The sequence below is a fragment of the Tachyglossus aculeatus genome, chromosome 5 (assembly GCF_015852505.1).
Source record: "Tachyglossus aculeatus isolate mTacAcu1 chromosome 5, mTacAcu1.pri, whole genome shotgun sequence".
Lineage (NCBI taxonomy): Eukaryota > Metazoa > Chordata > Mammalia > Monotremata > Tachyglossidae > Tachyglossus > Tachyglossus aculeatus.
Window position 1 is genome coordinate 64,248,628 of NC_052070.1, and position 20,395 is coordinate 64,269,022.

Here is a 20,395-nt window from a genome sequence, read left to right on the forward strand (position 1 = left end):
GCAGGAAACATGTTTACAAACTGTGTTCTATTGTACTCTCCCAAGGGCTTAGTCCAGTGCTCCTTGCACACAGTAAGCGTTCAATAAATATGGCTGATTAATTGACTGGTTCTTTGTACTTGAAGAAGATGCTCCCTTGGAAACGAAGCCCTCTAGTCTCGTTCTAAGAAGGGAGCTGTTCCAGAAGCCACATGGCCTATTGGAAGAAGCACAAGCCTGGAAGCCAGAAATACACGGGTTCCCATTTCAGCCCCACCACGTGTATGACCTTGGGCAAGTCACTTCTCTGTGCCTCAGTTCTCTCATCTGTAAAATGGGGAACAAGACTGGGAATGCCATGTGGGACAAGGATTGTGTCCAACCTGATTAGCTTCTATCTATCCCAGTGCTTAGTGCAGCGCCTGACACATAGTAAGTGCTTATCAAATACCACAATTATTATTATTACTACATTTAGAGACATTCCTATTTAGGTTACAAGGCTCAGCACTGTGTGGGCAGAGACAGAATGGGGAATGCTATTTCTCTGGTCTAGGGTCATCCCACTTTCTCCCATCAGAATAGTCTAGGACTGGACATTTTAACAAGCCCCCATACTTCATCATTTTACCATGCTATATGGCACATGCATTTTAATGTAATAATCCCACACAGGACAACGGCTAGAAAAGGCGGTGAATTTTTTTCCCCACCTCAAGATGGCCAAAGGACTTCCCAAAGCACTAGTCACTCCTTTATAATATGCTAAAACATTAAAGAGGCACAATAACCCTTTCAGATTAATTCATTTGTTCATTCAATCGTATTTATTGAGCACATACTACTTGCAGAGCACTGTACTAAGCATTTGGGAGAGTGCAATATAACAATAAACAGACACATCCCCTGCCCAAAACGAGTTTACAGTCTAGAGAGAGACAGACATTAATACAGACAAATGACAGGCACGTACATACGTGCTGTGGGGCTGGAAGGGGGGATGAACAAAGGGAGCAAGTCAAGGTGACACAGAAGGGAGTGGGAAAAGAGGAAAGGAGAGCTTAATCAGGAAAGACTTCTTGGAGGCGATGTGCCTTCAAGAAGGCTTTGAAGTTGGGGAGAGTAATTGTCTGTCAGATTTGAGGAGGCTGTTCCAGGACAGAGTCAGGACATGGGAGAAGGATGAGAGGCGAGACAGATGAGATGGACATATAGTGAGAAGGTAGCATTACAAAAACCAAGTGCGCAGGCTGGGTAGCATTATAGGAGAGTAGCAAGGTGAGGTAGGAGAGGGCAAGGTGATTAAGTGCTTTGAAGCCAAGTGTGGGGAGTTTCTCTTTGATGTGGAGGTGGATGGGCAACCACTGGAGTTTCTTGAGGAGTGTTTCATCATCTTCAGATGAGAGAATAGCATGCTGTCACCTCGAGAGTACAAAATAGTATCCAAAGGTGACCCTAATGGCCTAAAAGCATCAATGCTTTTCCTGTATAGACACATAACTTACTCCAGGGAATGATGTAGGGAGGGAATTTGGCTCACTATGTCTGAAAATCAATGATCTTCATTCCCCATCCTTTTTTTGTTTGTTTTGTTATTCAAATGGTGTTTGTTAAGTGATACTATGTGTCGGGCACTACGCTAAGCACTGGGATAAATAAAAGCTAATCAGGTTGGACACAGTCCACGTCTGACATGGGCTTAGGGTCTTAATCCCCATTTTACAGATGAGGGAACTGAGTCACAAAGAAATTAGGTGACTTGCTCAAGGTAATACAGCAGACAGGTGGCAGAACCAGGATTAGAACTCCCACCTTTCTGACTCGCTGGCCCAAGCTCTATCCACTAGGCTATGCTGCTTCTCTTTTCAAGATGAAGTCATGACATGATTCAACGTCATCCACAAGAGATATGGACACTTCTCGGGGAATATTTCAGATCTATTCAATTGGATGCTTCCTCTGAAAAAGCAGCAGATTTTTATTATACATTCCAATACCCGAAAAACCTAAAGGGTGGATCAAAGATTTGGTTGGTCACAACCTATTTGTTTTCATGCCCTAAACACAAGAGGGATGTGGCTGAAATTGTTTCATTCCTCAGGCAGAAGTGATCCTTCAAAAGCGCCACACCTAACATTTAAACTACAGAACGAGTTTAACAACAAAAGCCGCTGATTTCAGTGGCTAACTTGGTGCCGAAAGTATTTTTCACAAACTGAATCAAGCCATATTGGGATTATCAGATTTCGGCACTGAAAAAATGGGCCACTGGCTACAGTCTGGCTTCATCCGCTTTCTCCATCTGTGAAGTGGTGGGGGCTCTGGGACAATTATGAATACCGTCCGACAGATGGTTCCGAAAAAACAGGGAAAACAAGGCAATAAACTAGGGGGAGAATCTCACATTGGATTGGAATATTTAGCAACTTTACACAGGAGCATATTGAAGTGAAAGTGAAGGAGGTGTTTCATGATAAATATACCTGGTACTTGAATTTATTGTCTTCGATTTAGTGCCTTTGGGGCTGAGAGAGACCTTTTTAAGGCAAAAAAGAAGAATAGGCTGTAAAATGCACCCTTGGGTCACATAATAATAATAATGATAATGATAATAATAATAATAATAATAATAATAATAATAATAATTTTGGTATTTGTTAAGCACTTACTATGTACAAAGCACTGTTCTAAGCACTGGGGAGGATACAAGGTGATCAGGCTGTCCCATGTGGGGCTCACAATCTTAATCCCCATTTTACATATGAGGTAACTGAGGTACAGAGAAGATAATAATAATAATAATGGCATTTATTAAGCGCTTACTACATGCAAAGCACTGTACTAAGCACTGGGGAGGTTACAAGGTGATCAGGCTGTCCCATGGGGGGGCTCACAGTCTTAATCCCCATTTTACAGATGAGGTAACTGAGGCACAGAGAAGTTAAGTGACTTGCCCAAAGTTACACAGCTGACAGTGCCAGAGCCGGGATTTGAACCCATGACCTCTGACTCCGAAGCCCGTGCTCTTTCCATTGAGCCACACTGCTTCTCTAATATGTAACTGGTTCCTCAACAACTGTGGCCCCACCATGTGATTATATGTCTTGTTTCTCTTGCTTAATACAGTATTTTACACTCTCTAGACCGTCAGTAAATATCATTGATGAATTTAAATGATTAACACCATGTTTACATTAAACCACTGCACTGGTGCTTTGTAAATGGCTTGTTTTCAGATCCAGCTTACCTCATTTGTATTGTACTCTCCCAAGCACTTAGTAAAGTGCTGTGCACACTGTAAACGCTCAATAAATACGATTGAATGAATTGATGAATTTGTACTCTTTTCTTTCCTTCCCAATCAACTCTCTCAGAATAACTTGGTATATTTTGAACGGACTAAATTGATGCCTAATGACTTCAAGATGATAGAAATAACATTACTGAATTTATCCATCTACTTCTCCAATTCACCAGCAAATGAAATAGTAACATTTAGGCCCTTAACAATAGAATGGTTTATGTGAAATAAGCTATTCATGAGTAAGTGCGCCCAATTCAAATTCATGTAGATAGGCTAAACAGAGAAAGGAGACGCATCTAGAAAAGCATGGGAGTAGATGACAGTGTAATAATTGTGGTATGTATTAAGATCTTACTATGTGCCAAGTACTGTACTAAGTGCTGGGGTAGGTACAACATAATAATAATGGTATTTGTTAAGCGCTTACTATGTGCAAAACACTGCTCTAAGCGCTGGAGGGATACAAGGTGATCAGGTTGTCCCACGTGGGGCTCACAATCTTAATCCCCATTTTACAGATGAGGTAACGGAGGCACAGAGAAGTGAAGTGACTTGCCCAAAGTCACACAGCTGACAAGTGGCGGAGCCGGGATTCGAATCCATGATCTCTGACTCCCAAGCCCGTTCTCTTTCCACTGAGGGACTAACAGTAAGTAGGAGGGAGAACAGGCGTTGAACTCGCATTTTGCAGATGAGGGAACTGAGGCCCAGAGAAGTGAAGTGACTTCCCCGGGGACACACAGCCGGTAAGCAGTAGAGCTGGGATTCGAATCCAGGTGAAGTGACTCCCAAGCCCGCGCTCTATCCACTAGGCCTCACTGCTTCTCCTGTGAAGTACACAGATGGCTTACTTGATTCAGGGCTCGAATGAGTGATCAGACAATCCACTTTGTAGTAAGATGAGTTTTTCAATGATGTCAGTGTATTAGTTTTCAATGTTCTCTTGAGAAATAAATTTGTTTCATTATTTTTGATGTTCAGTAACTGAGGGGAAAAGAGTGGTATAAAAGTTAAGAATGGTTTCTCACCTTTCTTAACGGCACTAAAGTGAAGCTACTGAAGAGCACAATATTGAAAACTTGGAGTAACAGGCAAAACGATGCATGATGAGCTGATGCAAAGTGCTTAGTGTCACGGCTCATTTCAGTTTGGAATATCTTTAGCGCTCTATGTATCATGCCCTGAAATGTCTGCTTACTTTAGATTTTTTTTCTAGAAGGTAGCATTTATCAAATTTGACATAGATCAGCGTTACAATCCTAGAAGCTATGATTGAGGTTTTTAGATAACCTTCCCAGAAGCAGCGTGGCTCAGTGGAAAGAGTCTGGGGTTGGGAGTCGGAGGTCGTGGGTTCTAATCTCAGCTCCGCCACTGGTCAGCTGTGTGACTTTGGGCAAGTCACTTGACTTCTCTGTGCCTCAGGTCCCTCCTCTGTAAAATGGGGATGAAGACTGTGAGCCCCACTTGGGAGAACCTGCTGACCTTGTATCATCCCCAGCGATTAGAACAGTGCTCGGCACATAGTAAGCGCTTAACAAATGCCATTATTATAGAGAATCAGCGTGGCTTAGTGGAAAGAGCCCGGGCTTGGGAGTCAGAGGTCATGGGTTTGAATCCCAGCTCTGCCACATGTCTGCTGTGTGACCATGGGCAAGTCACTTAACTTCTCTGAGCCTCAGTTATCTCATCTGTAAAATGGGGAGTAGGATTGTGAGCCCCACGTGGGACAACCTGATCACCTTGTATCCCCCCCAGCGCTTAGAACAGTGCTTTGCACTTAGTAGCAATAATAATAATAATCACATTTATTAAGTGCTTACTATGTGCAAAACACTACTCTAAGCACTGAGGAGGTTACAAGGTGATAGAGTTGTACGACGGGGGGCTCACGGTCTTAACTCCCATTTTACAGATGAGGTAACAGGCACAGGGAAGTTAAGCGACTTGCTCAAAGTCACACAGCTAACCGGCAGAGCCGGGATTTGAACCCATGACCTCCGACTCCAAAGCCCGTGCTCTTTCCACTGAACCATGCTGCTTCTCTAAGTGCTTAGTAAGTGCTTAACACATGCCATTATTATTATTATTATTATTATTATTCGCATCTTGCTCTCGATTCTGGAGGTTTCCTTATTCTGTTTGGTATTTAAAACATTCAACTAGAATCACAATTTATTTGGCTTCAGAGTAATTTTAGTGTAATTCCATTCATATTGCTTTCTCTCCACTATATAAATACTCCATTATTTTCAAAAAATATCTGTGCTGAATTGTCAAGTTCTTATTGACTCCTTTCTCCAAGAGGCAAATGGAGTTTATTCTTAGCCATGGAGAGCCGCAGTTTGGACTGTACATACATAAATTCTACCTGTGATTCTATGCGTGGTCTTGGACCCCTCACCGGCTACTTGGTTAAAAAAGATGGGCCTGCTATTATGTTCAAAGCAAAGGTTTAAGAGAGAAGAGAGAAGAGAAGAAGCGTGGCCCAGTGGATAGAGTCAGAAGGCCTGAAAGTCAGAAGGACGTGGGTCTAACCCTGGCTCCGCCACTTGTCCGCTGTATGACCCTGGCCAAGTCACTTCACTTCTCTGGGCCTCCATTACATCATCTGTAAAATGGAGAATAAGATTGGGAGCCCAATGTGGGATGTGGATTGCCTCCAGCTCGTATCTACTCGGGGACTTAGTACAGCATCTGACACATAAAAAGTATTTGATACCATTAAAAAAAAAAAGTTGCAGTAGGGATGCAGGTAAAATGTGTGTCTATGATAGAAATTTATCTCCTTCCCTTCCCCACAGCAACTGTATATATCTTTGTACATATTTATTGCTCCATTTATTTTACTTGTACATATCTATTCTATTTATTTTATTTTGTTAATATGTTTGGTTTTGTTCTCTGTCTCCCCCTTCTACGCTGTGAGCCCGCTGTTGGGTAGGGACCGTCTCTATATGTTGCCACCTTGTACTTCCCAAGCGCTTAGCACAGTGCTCTGCACACAGTAAGCGCTCAATAAATACGATTGATTGATTCATATTTATTACTCAATTTATTTATTTTTCTTGTACATATCTATCCTATTTATTTTATTTTGTTAATATGTTTGGTTTTGTTCTCTGTCTCCCCCTTCTAGACTGTGAGCCCACTGTTGGGCAGGGACCGTCTCTATATTTTGCCAACTTGTACTTCCCAAGCACTTAGTACAGTGCTCTGCACACAGTAAGCGCTCAATAAATACGATTGATGGATTGATTGATCTTCCCTTGGAAAGGGGTCCAAGGTAGAGCTGCATAATTTTCTAAGTGACCAAATGTAGTATACAGGCATTAGGTGGAAAAAGACTTACAGGAAAGAGGTGGATTTTGGGTTTGTTCTTTTTTCATTCAAACAACTTCAACAGCGATGCCCCTTAATGCCAAATTAGTTTTAGGTTTGCCTAGCTAATTGCAAACGGAATGAATTATTAGGCTACCTAATTTTTCTGTTGAGAGATAAGCTGGGTAGTCCTCTAAAATAGAAGCAGCATGGGTTAGTGAATAGAGCCTGGGCCTGAAAGTCCGAAGGACCTGGATTCTAATTTTGGCTCTGCCACATGTCTGCTGTGTGCCCTTGGGCAAGTCACTTGACTTCTCTGTGCCTCAGTTCCCTCATTTGTAAAACGGCGGTAAGAGTGTGAGCCCCATGTGGGACAGGGACTATGTTCAACCTTATTAATTTATATCTACCCCAGCACTTAGAGAAGGCTTGGCACATACTAAGTGCTTAACAAGTACTATAATTATTGTTACTTATTAAATATATATTTGAGAGTTTGTTCTGATGGAATAGGCCCGAGATAATATTAAAGTCTCAAGTCTTAGGCAACTGTTAAAAGTTGGGTTTCTTTTATCAAGTTTCCCTGATATTCTACCCAATAAATCTGTATGATTTATTAAGCACTTAGTAAAGTGCTCTGCACACAGTAAGCGCTCAATAAATACGATTGATGATTGATGAAGTATGATCAGCTTTCCCCTTTATACTATACTAAATATACAATTCTCCCTCTTCTGTGCTATATTTTCCAAACACATGAAAACATAATGCCCTACCAGTCCCTTTGGTTAAGGGTTCTTTTCTTTTAACCTTTCCCATGAATTACATCCTTTTTCCTACATACTAACTTTTCTTTAACCTCTCCTCCGAATTCTCTCACTGGCCTTAACACACTAGGTAGATGAACAAATGCTTTGTTATTCTACTGAATATTTGATTTTGCTTTGGGCATTATTGATTTAGCACTGAAACATCATCTGCCTTAGATCTACAAGCTGGTGCTGCTAAATAGCAAATAGAAAACATAAAGTTAATTGACAGTTTCTCCCTAGCAGTGATGTCCGATGACATTAAATCAGGAATAGCAAGGACCTTACCCTTTGGTTCAGAGGGAAAAGGCTTTGGTACCTTTAAGAGATGGAATACAGATTGCTCTTCCCTTTCATCGTTTAACTCAAACCTCAGGGAATGGCATAAAGTGATTTCAGGAGACTAAGAAAGGATGAAATAGGGAGGGTTTCTGGAAAATATTTCTAAGGAGAACAGACATCCAGTTATTTCCCTTGAAATAAAGGGTGAATAGGATAAGCCTGTTTTATACCGGAAAACACATATCCCATTCTAATAGCAATGATAATAATAATATTTGTTAAGCACTTACCATGTGTCAAGCACTGCTCTAAGTGTTTGGGTAGATACTCGGTCATCAGGTTGGACTTAGTCCCTGTCTCACATGGGGCTCACAGTCTTAATCCTCATTAAAAGCCAAGGGACCTGAGATTCAGAGAAGTTAAGTGGCTTGCTCAAGGTCACACAGCAGACGAGTGGCAGATCTGAGATTAGAACCAAACTTCTCTGAATCCCAGGCCAGTGCTCTTTCCATGACGGTCATGCTGCTTCTCCAATATCATGTTTTCAATTCAGTGATTTTGCAAGACTTGCACAGGTAAGGGAGAAACTGGGCTATCTCATAGATTTTCCAATCTGACACTTCTGTCTGTGTCATAAGGGAGAAAGACCAGAAATTGCTCTTCAATAGACACAGGAGGGAGATATTTAAGAAAACAAAAATTAAACTGCTGTTTAGACCAATAAACTCCAATTTAGGCTAGTGGGACGGGACTTTTTTTGGACAGCTAGTCATGCAATTAACCCACAGGATGTGAAACCCAGGGTTTAGATCGAGTATTTAAAATGCCCAGTATCCTGCCCTCAGACTGTGAGCCCCATATGGGACAGGAGCTGTGTCTGACCAGATTTTCTTGTTTTTACCTCAGTGCTTAGTACAGTGCTTGGCATATAGTAAGCACGTAAATTCATTCATTCATTCAATCATATTTATTGAGCTCTTTCTGTGTGCAGGGCACTGCACTAGGCACTTGGGAAGTGCAAGTTGGCAACATACAGAGACGGTCTCTACCCAACAACGGGCTCACAGTCTAGAAGGGGGAGACAGACAACAAAACAAAACATGTGGACAGGTGTCAAGTCATCAGAACAAATAGAATTAAAGCTAAATGCACATCATTAACAAAATAGAATCGTAAATATGTACAAGTAAAATGAATAGGGTAATAAATCTGTACAAACAAATGTACAGGTGCTGTGGGGAGGGGAAGGAGGTAGGGCGGAGGGGATGGGGAGGAGGAGAGGAAAAAGGGGGCTCAGTCTGGGAAGGCCTCTTGGAGGAGGTGAGCTCTCAGTAGGGCTTTGAAGGGAGGAAGAGAGCTAGCTTGGCGGATGTGCGGAGGGTGGACATTCCAGGCCCGGGGGTCGACGGCGGGACAGGCGAGAACGAGATACATTGAGGAGGTTAGTGGCAGAGGAGCGGAGGGTGCGGGCTGGGCTGGAGAAGGAGAGAAGGGAGGTGAGGTAGGAGGGGGCGAGGTGATGGACAGCCTTGATGCCGAGAGTGAGGAGTTTTCACTTGATGCAATTAAATTTGCTTAAATGCAGGGAAGCAGCATAACCTAGTGAAAAGAGCATGGGTCGGGGATTCAGAAGCCCTAGGTTCTAATCCCGACTCCGCCACTTGTCTGATGTGTGACCTTGGGCGAGTCATGTCATTTCTCGGAGCCTCAGTGACTTCATCTGTAAAACGGGGATTAAGACAGGGAATCCCATGGGGGACAACCTGATTACTTTGTATCTACCCCAGTGCTTAGCACATAGTAAGTGCTTAACAAATACCATCATTATTATTATTATTCTCCGTGCCTGAGTTTCCTTAACAGTAAAATGGGGATTCACACTGTGAGCCCCATGTGGGACTGGGCTGTACCCAACCTGATTAGCTTGTATCTATCCCAATGCTCAGTAGATTGCCTGGAACAGAGTAGGTTCTTAACGAATACCACTAAAAAAATGCCACTGTTTTGCTCCTCCTCCAGAAGAATTTCACATACTGCCTCATTAAAACATCTCAGTGACATGAATACTCTAGTAGCACTAATTTAGAAGCAGCACAGGATAGTGCTCCTCTGCCTCCCACCCCTTAACTGTGGGGGTCCCTCAAGGTTCAGCTCTGGGTCCCCTTCTGTTCTCCATCTACACCCACTCCCCTGGAGAACTCATTCGCTCCCATCGCTTCAACTGCCACCCACCTCTATGCGGATGATACCCAAATCTACATCTCCAGCCCTGATCTCTTTCCCTCTCTGCTGTCTTGCATCTCTTCCTGCCTTGGAGACATCTCTACTTGGATGCCCTGCCATCCCCTCAACCCTAACATGTCCAAAATATAACTTATCTTTCCACCCAAACCCTGTCTTCTCTGTGACTTTCCCATCACTGTAAGATGGCACTACCATCCTTCCTGCCTCAAAAGCCAGTAGTAACCTTGGTGTTTTCCTTGACTCCTCTCTCTCATTCAACCTACATATTCAATCCATCACTAAATTCTATCAGTTCTGCCTTCCCACCATCACTAAAATCTGCCCTCTCCTCTCCAAGCTGCTACTATGATAATCCAAGCATTTATCCTAGTCTGCTTTGCCCACATCCTCCATCAGGCCTGAAACTTTCTCCCCCTTCATATCCAACAGACCGCCACTCTCCCCATCCTCAAAGCCTTAATAAAATCACATCTCTGTGATTTTAGCTGTCTGTTAGTCCTGGGTCCCTTCTTACCTGCCCTGGGCCATGGGAGGCAGAGATTTGCACAGAAAATGGGAATTCTTGCCATCAAAGTAGAGAAACAGTGTGGCTTTGTAGAAAGAGCCTGGGCCTAGGAATCAGCGTACCTGGGTTCCAACCCCAGCTCCACTATGTCCCTGCTGTGTGACCTTGGGCAATTCACTTCACTTCTCTGTCTCAGGTCCCTCATCTGCAAAATGGAGATTCAATATCTGTTCTCCCTCCTAGGTAGACCTTGAGTCCCACATGGGGCCTGATTATCTTGGATCAACCCCAGTGATTAGAACAGTGCTTGGTACAAAGCCGCAATAATTAGTAGTAGTAGTTTGGCACCTTAAACTGTCCCCACCAAAATATTGCCTCAACCCCCAAGAACCACACTATCAGGGAGTGGAGGAGAAAGGAAGGGAGGGGGAAGGAAAATCCCATCTCCAAGGTGCTCATGCCACTGGGGCAATGGAGGCCATCACCCTCAGAGCCTTCGTGCTTGGCACATAGTAAGTGCTTAACAAATACCAACATTATTATTATTATTATTCTGAGCTGGACTCTCAGAAACGCTCATCCCAGATCTCTGCCAGGACCTGAGGGCTTCCAATCAGAGCTGACAAGACCCACAGATAGAGAAGTAGCATGGCCAAATGGTTAGAGCGCATGCCTGGGGGTCAGAGGGATCTGGGTTCTAGTCCTAGCTCTGCCACTTGTCTGCTGTGTGACTTCGGGCAAGTCACTTCACTTCTCTTTGCCTCAGTTCCTTAGCCTCTAAAATGGGGATTAAGACTGTGAGCCCTATGTGGGACAGGGACTGTGTCTGACCCGATTTGCTTAACAAATACCACAGTTATTATTATTTTTACAAGTACTGATGGTGGCTTTCTACCTATCAGCTCTTTGAATTCTGTCCTGGCTCAATCCTCACCCTTTAAAATCCATGCCCCATTTACAGCCTAGTGTTCAAAATGAAGAGCTGGCACCTTTGCCCCCGCCCAGGTCCAAGGTTACCCTGAGTCTCGAGAGACTGCACTTTTTCATTCATTCATTCAATCATATGTAGTGAGTGCTTACTATATGCAAAGCACTGTATTACGCGTATGGGAGAGTACAATATAACAATGAACGGCCACATTCCCTGCATAAATGGAACCTTTCACCTTTGGCTGCTCCCATGAGAGAGTTTCCAGTGGTCTGAATATGACACCCTATCACGTTGCCCACATCTTACCTCTGGCCTGGAATTCCCTCTTCCTTCCTATCCAAAGGACCACCACTCTCGCCATCTGCAAAGCTTTATTAAAATCACATCTCCAAGAGACCTTTCCTTACTAAGCCCTCATTTCCCCTACCCCCTCTTCCTTTCAGCTCACCCTTGCACTTGGATTTATTCCCTTTATTCACCCCACCCTCAGCCCCACAGCACTTAGGTACATATCTGTAATTTATTTTAATGTCTGTCTCCTATTCTAGATTGGAAGCTTGTTGTGGGTGGGGAACATGTCTACCAACTCTGTTATATTGTAATAATAATAATAATAATAATGGTATTTATTAAGTGCTTACTATGTGCAAAGCACTGTTCTAAGCTTTGGGGAGCTTACAAGGTGATCAGGTTGTCCCACAGGGGGCTCACACTTTTAATCCCCGTTTTACTGAAAGTGAAGTGACTTGCCCAAAGTCACACAACTGACATTTGGTGGAGCCGGGATTTGAACCCATGACCTCTGACTCCAAAGCCCATGCTCTTTCCACTGAGCCACGCTGCTTCTCAGCATGTACTCTCTCAGGTACTTAGTACAGTGCTCTGCACACAGTAAGCAATCAATAAATATGATTGATTGATATCCCAACTTGGCAACTGCTTGCTAAATCCACTTTGGAAGCGTACTTTTCTTTTTCATTCCTCTGTAAAGATTCCCCTTCTCATCAAAAAGGATTCCCTTCTGTTTTTTACTTTTTTTTTTCTTTTTAGGTCTGGCGTATCAAACTCTTCCAAACCACAGGTAATCCAAGCATAAGTTAACCCTCACGATAGACCTGTCTGATCAACACTTCTTCCTTGGTCTCTGACTTATAGGGATCTCATCCATTTCCCAAATATAAATGATGCCAGTGTTCCTTATGATGACGACTCCTCCTGAGAAATATATATTATCACAAGAAGGAGTAGAGAGAAAGGTAGAGACTGTTCCTTTATCCCTTGTAATGCTATTGATCTTTTCATGAGGAAAAAAACCAAAAACCTACCCAAGTTAGGGTCCAATTTCTAGTTTCAAACAGAGAATGGCAAGAGATGCTTCTGTCTACCACACACTATGTTCCTTTAGGTGTCGGGCATTGAGCGACTTAAATCTTCTTCATTCATCAACTTCGCTTCATCTAGATGTATGCTAGCTTAACAAAACGGCTTTGAGAGCACCCTGTTCTACTCTCTAAGCAATTCTGAGCCAATTTCTAGTACTGTATTCACAAAAGAATACATTTGAACATGAGGAGAAAAATAGACTCTTTTCCAGTACATCGTAGATTTCTGCCCTGAGAGGGTCGGGATGGAGACTACATCTGTTCTTCTGAAGAAGCTTTGAATACAATTCTCTCAACATAATATTCTGCCGGCTTATACCCCCTATTTTTCTCATTAATCCTTGGGACTAACAATTACCTCCTTCTCACCAAGAAACTCCTCCACTATAATTTTCAACCCTGAACAAAATGGTAGATAGCTTTATTTTACAACATTTACTCAAAACATCCAAGAAATAGAAAGTTTGACTTCAAGCATCCTGAGAAAGACATCAGTTCTGTGTACCCGTGATGGCGCAGAATGACACTTCCTCGAAGAAGACGAACTGTGTAGTATTTTCTTTCTGAAAGCGGTGAAACTTTCAAGGAAGAGGGAGGAACTGGAATCAGTCAATATTTATTGAGCAGCTCTGTGCAGAACACTCTACTAAGCTCTTGGGTAAACACAACAGAATTAAAAGATATGACACTCACCCTCTATGAGTTTGCAAACTAGCAGGGGAGAGAGACCCTTGAAATAAATGTCCATTAGGAGGAAGTAATAGAATACATAGAGAAATAATTCAGGGAAGTGTCAGTCCATGTTTTCTGACTCCAGTGGTTGTCCATCCAGCTCCCCAGACACGAGCTCCTTACCAGTATCTTTAAAATACTCAATCACCTTGCCTCCTCCTTTCTTACCTCCCTGTTGTGGAGGAAGAACCAATAGGATTTGGTGAGTGATGCGGCAGGGGTGTGATCTGCATGACAATACTGTTAGTTGAGCACTTATTGTGTGCAGTACACTGTACTAAGCGCTGTGGAGAGTACAATAGAACAATAAACAGACACAATCCCTGCCCACAACGAGCTTACAGTACAGAGGGGGAGACGGGCATTAATATAAATTACAAATTAATGAATTGTTGCTCACTTCCAAGGTTGTCTGGGTGTCCTAATGAGTCTACCAACCTCAACGTGAAGGGGAAGAATTACTCTCACATATGGCACTCCCTCCCTCTCCTCCTAAAACATAATCCCTTAGTGCCGCCCCCCCATCCCCATCTGCTTCCCACCCCCTGGAGAATTTACAGTCTTGCTCGCTCCAGTAGTAAGATGAGGCAGATAATCATCCGTACTGAAGTTTTCAAGTACTTGGTAATTAAATTCTGGCTTATACAAATTATCAGTTATTTCATAACGAAAAAAACAGGCACAAAGAAAAGACTTGCTCCTTGCTTCTCTCTCACTATGCCTCAACTAGCAATCCCACTCCCACCACCACCACACAAGGCACTGGAGAGAACTGAAGGCAGGGTGGAAGGAGGAAGCACCCTATAAAGCAAAGACCCTCCCCTCCCTTCCCCATTCAAGGTGACAGAGTGACGGCATTGACACAGAATACTTATCAGAGAGTAGTGGTCTGATTTTTGGACTCAATGTTGATCCCATATTTCACTGGCCAGCTCTGCATGTGGGTGTCTCCAATTGACAAATGGGAAGTCCAATGCTTAGCTGACAGGTCATAGTGGAAATAGTTGCTTCAGCTAACATTTTTCATCCTCCTAACTAGCTTTCCATGGAGCCGTCATTTCAGAAGGCATTCAGAACAATATATTTCCTTGTTCCAATTAGCTCTTGTAATAGGGTAATCGTGCTGTGGGGTTTTCTACATCTCTTATGTGCTTTGTTCTTTGATCAGTGACAAAGAGTTCTAACACGATCCTACCCTGCCCTTAATGTTTCAAATAATAAGCATTTGGTACATGTGTTTCCTTTACTTGCAAATTACATACAAACCTTTCTCCTGGAATCCTTCTCGTGTCTGTAATCTTATAGTCAATAAACAGAACAACAAAACAATTTTCAGCTACCCAATTCCATATTAATGAATACATAAATGTCAAGGAAAAATAAAAACCCATCAAAATCTGTCCCGAAAAAAATAAGAAAAGACATAACTCATCCATGGCCACTTAGCTACTGACCAGACTAGCAGGGAAAGATCCATGTCTAAATGGAAGACCACACTTCAAATAATAATAATAATAATAATGGCATTTGTTAAGCACTTACTATTTGCAAAGCACTGTTCTAAGCGCTTGGAGCATACAAGGTGATCAGGTTGTCCCACGGGGGGCTCACAGTCTTAATATCCATTTTACAGATGAGGTAACAGGCTCAGAGAAGTTAAGGGACTTGCCCAAGGTCACACAGCTGACATATGGCGGAGCCAGGATTAGAACCCATGACCTCTGACTCCCAAACCCGTGTTCTTTCCACTGAGCCACGCTGCTTCTCTAATGGAACCAGTCACTTGCATCATCATTTATCGATGGTATTTATTGAGCACTGACTGTGTGCAGAGCACTAAACAAAGTGCTTGGGAGAATAACGCAGAGAGTTGGTAGACACGTTCCCTACCCACAATGAGCTTACAGTCTAGAGGAGGAGACAGGCATTAATGTAAGTAATTGCTCATACTTCATTCAATAGTCAAAGAGCTTTTATTGTTGCCGACAATCTGAACAAAATCATCTCCCTCTGCTTTGTCAGAAGGAGTTCGCTACAACTGATGGCCGTTTGCTAACTCATTATAATTAGCTCTCAATTACAGACAATTATGCTTTCACCCCTTCCACTTGTAAAACTCTAAAACTTCTGGCTTGACTAATGAGCAGGTCCTAACCAAGAGCAAAAGGGTGATAAACAACTTTTCCACTAGGGAATTAGTGCTTACCCACCATTATATCCATTTTTGTCTCCGCTGGAGCCAAGAGAGGTGTGAACATGACAAGGTATCATAATTGACCAGAAGAGTGCTAGGTGGGATATCAGACTTTCTATTGGAAGGCAGGTGTCTCTTTAAGTGCTTTTATGCTCTCCCGTGTTTAGTACAGTGCTCAGCACAGTGTAAGCACTCAATACCGCTGATCAGGGTTTAATAATGAAAAAGCAGCATGCCCTAATGGATAGAGCAATGGCTTGGAAGTGCTATACACATAGTATGCTCTCAATAAATACAATTGAATGAACAAATGGAAGTCAGAAGGACATGGGTTCTAGTCCTGGCTTTGCAATCTGTCTGCTGTCTGACCTTAGGCATGTCATTTCACTTTCCTGGGCCTCGGTTACCTCATCTGTAAAATGGGGATTAAAATTGTGAGCCCCGTGTGGGATGGGGACTGTGTCCAACCTGATTAGCTTGTATCTACCCCGGTGCTTAATACCATGCCTGGCACATAGTAAGCGCTTAAATGTCATTTTAAAGAAAAAGGCAGAGGGGAAAAGTGAATAGATCAGGAAGTCTGTGATTCCCAGCTGGTTGTCTTGGGTAAACATGAGAACTTTTATAAAAATACAGACAGGCAGACTCTTCTGGGTCTGCCTGATTTCATTAAGTAACGCAGCAAGGAACCCCAGCTTTGCTGTGATGGCAGCGATAACATAACTTAATAAGCACAGCTTGCATTTTTCCTCCCGTCTCCACACCTTTGCCTCCTGAAAATATAGGGAGCTCTTGATTTATCTGCCAGGCTAAATGCTTACCAAATTCTCAAGTTTGCAAAAAGAGAAGTCAAGCAGCAACATAAGATGTCATCCAAAGTGACACTTTTCTGGCCCAGTTACCAAACATAACACTTTTTAAAAAAAAACAAAACTGGTATTTGTTAAGCACTTACTCAGTGCCAGGCACTGTTTTCAGCACTAGGGTAGATATAAGCTAATCAGGTTGGACAGAGTCCCTGTCCCACGGGGATCTCCATTTTACAGATGAGGGAACTGAGGTGACGAGAAGTGAAGTGACATATCCAAGGTCACCCAGTAGACAAGTGGCGGAGTTGGGATTAGAACCCAGGTCTTCTGATTCCCAGGCCTGTGCTCTTTCCACTAGGCCAAGCTGCTTCTCAGTAGGTGGACACATAAAGATTACATTACAACTGAAAAACCGTGAACCAATTGGAGTATTCTGCTTCTAGTCTTTCCTAGTTTGCTCCCTACCTACTGAGAACTTGGGCTCTTCCACTTTCTAATTGCTTCTCTTTCACCACTCCCACCTTTCCAATTTTTCTTTCCATCATTTCCTGTACCCTCTTCTTCCCCTCTCCCTGCCCCTCTCTCCTTTCTTTGCCTCCCCAAGTCTCTCATATTCCATCCTCTCCTCTCCCTGCTGCCCTCAATTTCTGTCCACCCTGCTTCAAGGAGTCCTGGTCTCTAGAAAAATTATGATAATTTTTAGCACTGGGTTAAATGTAAGACAACCCCAGGGTACACATTCCCTGTCCCTCATATGGCTCGCAATTTAAGGGTCAGGGAAATCAAAGGTCTTATTTTACCTAATAAGGAAACTGAGCCCTAGAGAAATTAAGTTCCTTCTCCAAAGTAAGGGCAGGCTACTGGCAGAGCTGAGACTAAAACTCAGGTCTCCTGGATCTTTCCACTAAGTTAGGCTGTCTCTTTCTCCCAGTCTTCCTTGTATGTGTAGTTCTAGAGTTGCATGGAAATTCCACATAACCGAACACAGCATATCACAATTATTATCATTATTATCAGCATGCAAACTAAGAAGTGCTTACACAAACAAAGCTACTCTTTGGTGGAAAGTTTGGATCAGTCTGCATTTATTTATGGTATTTGTTAAGTGCTTACTATGGGCGAGACACTGTACTAAGCACTGGGGTTCTAGTGGAAAGAGCACATGCCCGGGAGTCAGAAGACCTGGGTTCTAATCCCAACTCCACCACTTGTCTACTGGGTGACCATGGATATGTCACTTCACTTCTCGTCACCTCAGTTCCCTCATCTGTAAAATGGAGATCCCCGTGGGACAGGGACTCTGTCCAACCTGATTAGCTTATATCTACTCTAGTGCTGAAAACAGTGCCTGGCACAGAGTAAGTGCTTAACAAATACCAGTTTTGTTTTTTAAAAAAGTGTCATGTTTGGTAACTGAGCCTTTCTTGACTAAGCCCTCATTTCCTCTTTTCCCACTCTCTTCTGCGTCGTCTTCATTTGCTCCCTTTATTCACCCCTCCCTCAGCCCCACAGCACTTATGTACATATCCTTAATTTATTTATTAAATCCCTGACTTTCCCATCACTGTAGACGGTTCTTCTAGTCTCACAAGCCTGGTACCTTGACTCCTCTCTTACATTCAACCCACACATTCAGTCCATCACCAAATCCTCTCTGTCTCACCTTCACAACGTCGCTAAAATCTGCCCTTTTCTCTCCACCCAAGCTGCTACCACGTTAATACAGTCACTCATCCTATCCTGCCTAGATTACTGCATCAAGCCTCCTTGCTGTCCTCCCAACCTCCTGCCTCTCACCAATCCAGTCCGTATCTCACTCCGCTGCCTGGTTCATCTTTCTCCAAAACTGTTCAGTACATGTCACCCTCTCCTCAAAAATCTCCAGCGGTTGCCCATCCACCTCTGTATCAAACAAAAGCTCCTCACCATTGGCTTTAAAGCACTTCATCACCTTGCCCTCTCCTTCCTCTTCTCGCTTCTCTCCTTCTACAACCCAGCCCACACACTTCACTCTTCTTGCCGACTTGTACTTCCCGAGCGCTTAGTACAGTGCTCTGCACACAGTAAGCGCTCAATAAATACGACTGAATGACTGAATGACCTTCTCACTGTGCCTCCATCTCGTCTGTCTCACTGCCGACGCCTGGCCCACATCCTGCCTCTGGCCTGGAATGCCCTCCTTCCTCAAATCCGACAATCACTCTCCCCCTTCAGAGCCTTCCTGAGGGCACATCTCCTCCAAGAAGCCTTCCCAGACTAAGCCCCACTTTTCCATTTCCCACTCCCTTCTGCATTTCCCTGACTTACTCCCTTTGCTCTTCCCCACTCCCAGCCCCATAGCAGTTATCTATATATCTGTAATTTTATTTATTTGTATTGATGTCTGTCTCCCCCACTCTAGACTATGAGCTCATTGTGGGCAGGGAATGTCACAGTTTATTGTTGTATTGTACTTTCCCAAGCACTTAGTACAGTGCTCTCCACACAGTAAGCACTCAATAAATAGTATTGATTGATTTATATGTGCTATATATCTTCCCATCACTGCTCTGCTGTCCCTAACCTCCATGCAACAGTTCCTGTATTAAATACTTAAAACAATTTCATTAAATTGCTAATTAAATTGAACAAGTAAACCATTTAAAGGTACACCATCCCAACAAGTAGCATAAAACCACAAAATCTGAAAACAAGGAAAATTTGAGGATAATAATGATGATAATAATAATAATAATGACATTTATTAAGCACTATGTGCAAAGCACTGTTCTAAGCGCTGGAGAGGTTACAAGGTAATCAGGTTGTCCCAGAGGGGGCTCACGGTCTTAATCCCCATTTTACAGATGAAGTAACTGAGGCCTAGAGAAGTTAAGTGATTTGCCCAAAGTCACACAGCTGACAATCGGCGGAGCGGGATTTGAACCCATGACCTCTGACTTCAAATCCCATGCTCTTTCCATTGAGCCACGCTGCTTCTCTGAAACTTAGATATCCTAATATACCTTTATTCATTCCACTGTATTTGTTCAGTGCTGTGTGCACAGCACTGTACTAAGTGCTTGGGAGAGTACAATATAACAATAAACAGATACACTCCCTGTCCACAGTGAGCTTACAGCCTAGAGGAGCTTTCAGTCTGGGTACCATTCCATTTATGACATTTTTTTTTAAGCTCCTATCCTCTTGTTCCCAAGACCCAAGGTTTGGAAGGGAAATTCTGCTTACAGAGATCTGAGAGAGGAATGCAATATCTCTAGAGCAAAATAGGGGAGCTCACCGGGGTCACTTTTTCGGTTCTATAAAGGATTTCTGTACCAGACTCTATAGGAAACATAATGACAGTGCCTAGAAGAAAGCCCACGGGCCATGGACTCAGAGGTACTGGGTTCTAATCCCACCTCAACCACCTGCTTTCTGTGCGACCTTGGGCAAGCCACTTAATTCCTCTGTGGCTCAGTCTCTCATCTGGAAAACGAGAAGCAGCGTGGCTTAGTGACAAGTCGGAGGACATGGATATTAATCCTGGCTCTGCCACTTGTCTGCTATGTGACCTTGGGCAAGCCACTTAACTTCTCTGTGCCTCAGTTCCCTCATCTGTAAAATGGGGATTAAGACTGTGAGCTCCACATGGGGCAACCTGGTTACCTTGTATCTACCTCAACCCTCAGAACAGTGCTTGGCATGAAGTAAGCACTTAAAAACCGCCATTTATTATTATTATTATTAAAATTGAGATTCAATACCTATTCTCTCTCCCATTTAGATGGTGGGCCACATGTGGGGCAAAGACTATGTAAGACCGAATAATAAATAATAATAACAATTATAATAGTAATTGTGGTATTTGTTAAGCGCTTAATTTGGGCCAGACACTGTACTAAGCACTGGGGTGGATACAAGCACATT

The 20,395-nt window shown here is 43.1% G+C and overlaps 1 protein-coding gene across 6 annotated transcripts in view; it reads right to left on the reverse strand.

Moving 5' to 3' along the window:
• APBA2 (amyloid beta precursor protein binding family A member 2) overlaps nucleotides 1-20,395 on the reverse strand; it is a 343,044-nt gene that overhangs the window by 158,740 nt on the left and 163,909 nt on the right. Inside the window, exons 3-4 of one of the 6 annotated variants that reach the window (XM_038747000.1) lie at nucleotides 4,135-4,223; nucleotides 2,463-2,515 (exon numbers count right to left, since the gene is read on the reverse strand). The exons of 4 other annotated variants lie outside the window; for them this stretch is intronic. The gene's annotated coding sequence lies outside the window, so the exon portion shown is untranslated. The remainder of the gene's footprint in view (nucleotides 1-2,462; nucleotides 2,516-4,134; nucleotides 4,224-20,395) is intronic. One more of the 6 variants, XM_038747001.1, reaches the window with a different exon arrangement.